Source organism: Heterodontus francisci, unplaced genomic scaffold (assembly GCF_036365525.1).
Source record: "Heterodontus francisci isolate sHetFra1 unplaced genomic scaffold, sHetFra1.hap1 HAP1_SCAFFOLD_188, whole genome shotgun sequence".
NCBI classification, from domain to species: Eukaryota; Metazoa; Chordata; class Chondrichthyes; order Heterodontiformes; family Heterodontidae; genus Heterodontus; species Heterodontus francisci.
In genome coordinates, this window is record NW_027140635.1 from 1,057,996 (window position 1) to 1,063,995 (window position 6,000).

The following is a 6,000-nucleotide window of genomic DNA, read 5'->3' on the forward strand; positions in this document are numbered from 1 at the left end:
TGGAGGGTCAGAGAGAGCGAAGGAGAGAGAGGGAGAGACAGAGAAGATGAGAGGGTGTGACAGAAAGGGAAAGGCAGATGGAGGGACAGAGAGAGAGACAAACAGAGGAGAGAGCGGGAGTCAGAGAGAGGAGAGAGATGGAGTGACAGAGGGAAAGACAGAAGGAGGGACCAAGAGCGAGACGGAGAGGAAGAGGCAGAAATAGAGAGGGAGACAGGGATATAGAGAGGGAGATACAGAGACAGTGAGAGCTAGAGATATATAGAGAGAGGCAGAGATGCTGTGAGAGAGACACAAATAGAATCATGGATAGAGGCAAAGAGAGAGAGAGATTATCAGAGATAGATAGATAGAGAGAGAGAGAGAGAGAGAGAGAGAGAGAGAGAGAGAGACGGAGAGAGAAACAGAGAGAGAGGGAGCGGCAGTGAGAGAGAGGGACAGAGACAGTGATAGCGAAAGACAACGACAGAGGGAGATGGGGGAGAGAGAGTTGTAGGGAGGAGAGAGAGAGAGAGATGGAGAGGAAGAGAGATATGGAGGGGGAGAGATAGATAGAGGGAAGAGGGAGATAGAGGGGGAGGGAGATAGAGGGGGAGAGAGAGATAGAGGGAAGAGGGAGATAGAGGGGGAGGGAGGGAGAGTGGGGGTGGGAGATAGAGGGGGGAGAGAGAGATAGAGGGTGAGAGGCAGATAGAGGGTGAGAGGCAGATAGAGGGTGAGAGGCAGATAGAGGGTGAGAGGCAGATAGAGGGTGAGAGGCAGATAGAGGGGGAGAGGGAGATAGAGGAAAAGAGGGAGATAGAGGAAAAGAGGGAGATAGAGGAAAAGAGGGAGATAGAGGAAAAGAGGGAGATAGATGACGAGAGAGATATGGGGGGAGAGAGATATGGGGGGAGAGAGATAGAGGGGGAGAGGAAGATAGAGGGGGAGAGGGAGATAGAGGGGGAGAGGGAGATAGAGGGGGAGAGGGAGATAGAGGGGGATTGGGAGAGAGTGGGGCGAGAGAGAGAGGGAGAGGGGTAGTGAGAGATAGACAGGGAGAGAGAGATAGAGGGGGAGAGGGAGAAAGCGGGAGAGAGGGAGAGAGAGCGGGGGTGGGAGATCGAGGGGGCGAGGGAGATCGAGGGGGAGAGAGAGATAGAGGGGAGAGAGAGATAGAGGGGAGAGAGAGATAGAGGGGAGAGAGAGATAGAGGGGAGAGGGAGATAGAAGGGGAGAGGGAGATAGAAGGGGAGAGAGAGTTAGAGGGGGAGAGAGAGTTAGAGGGGGAGAGAGAGTTAGAGGGGGAGAGAGAGTTAGAGGGGGAGAGAGAGTTAGAGGGGGAGAGAGAGTTAGAGGGGGAGAGAGAGTTAGAGGGGGAGAGAGAGTTAGAGGGGGAGAGAGAGTTAGAGGGGGAGAGAGAGTTAGAGGGGGAGAGAGAGTTAGAGGGGGAGAGGGAGAAAGAGGGGCAGAGGGAGAAAGAGGGGCACGAGAGAGAGGGGGAGGGAGAGATAGCGGGGGAGCGTGAGCTAGAGGGGGAGGGAGAGACAGAGGGGGGAGAGGGAGATAAAGGGGAAGAGGGAGAGAGAGAGCAGGAGAGGGAAATAGAGGGGGAGAGAGAGATAGACAGGCAGAGGGAGATAGAGGGTGGAGAGAGAGATAGAGTCCAAGAGGGAGAAAGAGAAGGGAGAGAGAGATAGAGGGGCAGAGAGAGATAGAGCGGGGAGATGGAGATAGAGGGGGGGAGAGGGAGATAGAGGGGGGGAGAGGGAGATAGAGGGGGGGAGAGGGAGATAGAGGGGGGGAGAGGGAGATAGAGGGGGGGAGAGGGAGATAGAGGGGGGAGAGGGAGATAGAGGGGGGAGAGGGAGATAGAGGGGGTGAGGGAGATAGAGGGGAGAGGGAGATAGAGGAGGAGAGGGAGAGAGGGAGATGGAGGGGTAGAGGGAGATGGGGACAGAGAGATAGAGGGGGAGAGGGAGAGAGAGTGGGACAGAGAGGGGGAGAGGGAGAGAGGGAGAGAGAGAGATGGAGAGGAAGATAGAGGGAAAGAGGGAGAGAGAGAGCGGAAGAGGGAAATAGAGGGGGGGAGAGAGATAGACAGGCAGAGGGAGATAGAGGGTGGAGAGAGAGATAGAGGCCAAGAGGGAGATAGAGAGGAGAGAGAGAGATAAAGGGGGAGAGAGAGATAGAGCGGGGAGATGGAGATAGACAGGAGAGGGTGCTAGAGGGGGGAGAGGGAGATAGAGGGGGAGAGAGAGATAGAGGGGGTGAGGGAGATAGAGGGGGTGAGGGAGATAGAGGGGGAGAGGGAGATAGAGGAGGAGAGGGAGAGAGGGAGATAGAGGGATAAAGGGAGTTGGGGAGAGAGAGATAGAGGGGAGAGGGAGATAGAGGGGAGAGGGAGATAGAGGGTGAGAGGGAGATAGAGGGTGAGAGGGAGATAGAGGGTGAGAGAGAGATAGAGGGTGAGAGAGAGATAGAGGGTGAGAGAGAGATAGAGGGTGAGAGAGAGATGGAGGGTGAGAGTGAGATGGAGGGTGAGAGTGAGATGGAGGGGGAGAGTGAGATGGAGGGGGAGAGTGAGATGGAGGGGGAGAGTGAGATGGAGGGGGAGAGTGAGATGGAGGGGGAGAGTGAGATGGAGGGGGAGAGTGAGATGGAGGGGGAGAGTGAGATGGAGGGGGAGAGTGAGAGAGATGGAGAGTGAGAGATAGAAGGTGGGGATAGAGGGTGAGTGAGAGATGGGGAAGGGGGTGGTGATCCTGTGGAATTCTCTAACCGCAGAAGGCAGTGGAGGCCATGTCATTAAGTATATTCAAGGAGGAGAGATATATATTTATTAATGCCAAAGGGATCAAGGGCTATGGGGAGAAAGTGGGAACAGGGTACTGAATTAGACCATTTGTCATGATCCTTATTGAATGGCAGAGCAGTCCCGAGTGGCTGAATGGCCTACTCCTGTTTTCTATGTTTCTATGAGAGAGGCAGACAGAGAAAGGGAGAGGTAGAGAGAGAAGGAAAAAGAGAGAGAGAAGGAGAGATAGATATGCAGAGAGGTGTCCCTGCGATTCTCTCTTTCACACACACAAACATGCAGACACACACAGAGACACACATAAAGGGACATGCAGACACACACACACATAGACTTACACACGCACAGACGCACACACACAGACACACTCACACACACACAGATTATACAATCCACACTGATGACAGTACAAATGGCCAACAGAACCTCAGTAACAATCCCCAGTGTCTGCCCAGTCCTGAGAGAGACACAGAGAGAGATAAGGAGTTTCAGAGAGACAGTGGAAGAGGGAGGACAAAACAGCTTGTAGGAGAAACGTTACATTTATTTGTGTACCACAGATTTTATTAAAATTTGAAAGGGACTGGACACTGAAAAAGCTGTCAGTGCACAACAACAACCCTGAGAGACTTTAGAAGTGAGGGAAGGGGAGATACTTTACAATTCACACTGATGTCAGTAAAAGTCCCCAAACACAACTTCAGTAACAATCCCCATTATCTGCCCAGTCCTATATTGCGGGTTTAGTGTGAAGGTTTCAGGGGTGAGTGTTAGATCGGTGCTTGATATTTTCAAACTGCAGGGAAAGAATTACAGGTTTAAAGTTGACTAAGAGATGGCTGAAAGCATTGCTGTGTTGGGATTAACATATCAATGGACTGGAAGAGTCAGGAAGGTCCTGTCCTGGGATTAACATATCAATGGACAGGCGCCCGAGGCAGGAAATTGAGAGACAGCCCAACTGTCAGAAGCTCAAGGGGTGGAGTTTGCAAACAGCTCACTCAGGATATAACTGGGTCGGAAGATCTCAGTTCCAGTCACAAAACCCACCTTTCACTGTGTCTCTCTCGATAGTGGACACATTCCCCAGTCTGGTTCAGTGTGTGTGTGTGTTCTCTCTGTCTCAATCTGGTTTCCAACTGTGATTTGATTGGATTAGGATTAGAGATACAGCACTGAAACAGGCCCTTCGGCCCACCGAGTCTGTGCCGACCATCAACCACCCATTTATACTAATCCTACACTAATCCCATATTCCTACCAAACATCCCCACTTGTCCCTATATTTCCCTACCTATTTTCTTTCTTTCTTTTGGGCCTCCTTATCTCGAGAGACAATGGATACGCGCCTGGAGGTGGTCAGTGGTTTGTGAAGCAGCGCCTGGAGTGGCTATAAAGGCCAATTCTGGAGTGACAGGCTCTTCCACAGGTGCTGCAGAGAAATTTGTTTGTTGGGGCTGTTGCACAGTTGGCTCTCCCCTTGCGCCTCTGTCTTTTTTCCTGCCAACTACTAAGTCTCTTCGACTCGCCACAATTTAGCCCTGTCTTTATGGCTGCCCGCCAGCTCTGGCGAATGCTGGCAACTGACTCCCACGACTTGTGATCAATGTCACACGATTTCATGTCGCGTTTGCAGACGTCTTTATAACGGAGACATGGACGGCCGGTGGGTCTGATACCAGTGGCGAGCTCGCTGTACAATGTGTCTTTGGGGATCCTGCCATCTTCCATGCGGCTCACATGGCCAAGCCATCTCAAGCGCCGCTGACTCAGTAGTGTGTATAAGCTGGGGATGTTGGCCGCTTCAAGGACTTCTGTGTTGGTGATATAGTCCTGCCACCTGATGCCAAGTATTCTCCGAAGGCAGCGAAGATGGAATGAATTGAGACGTCGCTCTTGGCTGGCATACGTTGTCCAGGCCTCGCTGCCGTAGAGCAAGGTACTGAGGACACAGGCCTGATACACTCGGACTTTTGTGTTCCGTGTCAGTGCGCCATTTTCCCACACTCTCTTGGCCAGTCTGAACATAGCAGTGGAAGCCTTACCCATGCGCTTGTTGATTTCTGCATCTAGAGACAGGTTACTGGTGATAGTTGAGCCTAGGTAGGTGAACTCTTGAACCACTTCCAGAGCGTGGTCGCCAATATTGATGGATGGAGCATTTCTGACATCCTGCCCCATGATGTTCGTTTTCTTGAGGCTGATGGTTAGGCCAAATTCATTGCAGGCAGACGCAAACCTGTCGATGAGACTCTGCAGGCATTCTTCAGTGTGAGATGTTAAAGCAGCATCGTCAGCAAAGAGGAGTTCTCTGATGAGGACTTTCCGTACTTTGGACTTCGCTCTTAGACGGGCAAGGTTGAACAACCTGCCCCCTGATCTTGTGTGGAGGAAAATTCCTTCTTCAGAGGATTTGAACGCATGTGAAAGCAGCAGGGAGAAGAAAATCCCAAAAAGTGTGGGTGCGAGAACACAGCCCTGTTTCACACCACTCAGGATAGGAAAGGGCTCTGATGAGGAGCCACCATGTTGAATTGTGCCTTTCATATTGTCATGGAATGAGGTGATGATACTTAGTAGCTTTGGTGGACATCCGATCTTTTCTAGTAGTCTGAAGAGACCACGTCTGCTGACGAGGTCAAAGGCTTTGGTGAGATCAATGAAAGCAATGTAGAGGGGCATCTGTTGTTCACGGCATTTCTCCTGTATCTGACGAAGGGAGAACAGCATGTCAATAGTCGATCTCTCTGCACGAAAGCCACACTGTGCCTCAGGGTGGACGCGCTCGGCCAGCTTCTGGAGCCTGTTCAGAGCGACTCGAGCAAAGACTTTCCCCACTATGCTGAGCAGGGAGATTCCACGGTAGTTGTTGCAGTCACCGCGGTCACCTTTGTTTTTATAGAGGGTGATGATGTTGGCATCGCGCATGTCCTGGGGTACTGCTCCCTCGTCCCAGCACAGGCACAGCAGTTCATGTAGTGCTGAGAGTATAGCAGGCTTGGCACTCTTGATTATTTCAGGGGTAATGCTGTCCTTCCCAGGGGCTTTTCCGCTGGCTAGGGAATCAATGGCATCACTGAGTTCCGATTTGGTTGGCTGTATGTCCAGCTCATCCATGACTGGTAGAGGCTGGGCTGCATTGAGGGCAGTCTCAGTGACAGCATTCTCCCTGGAGTACAGTTCTAGGTAGTGCTCAACCCAGC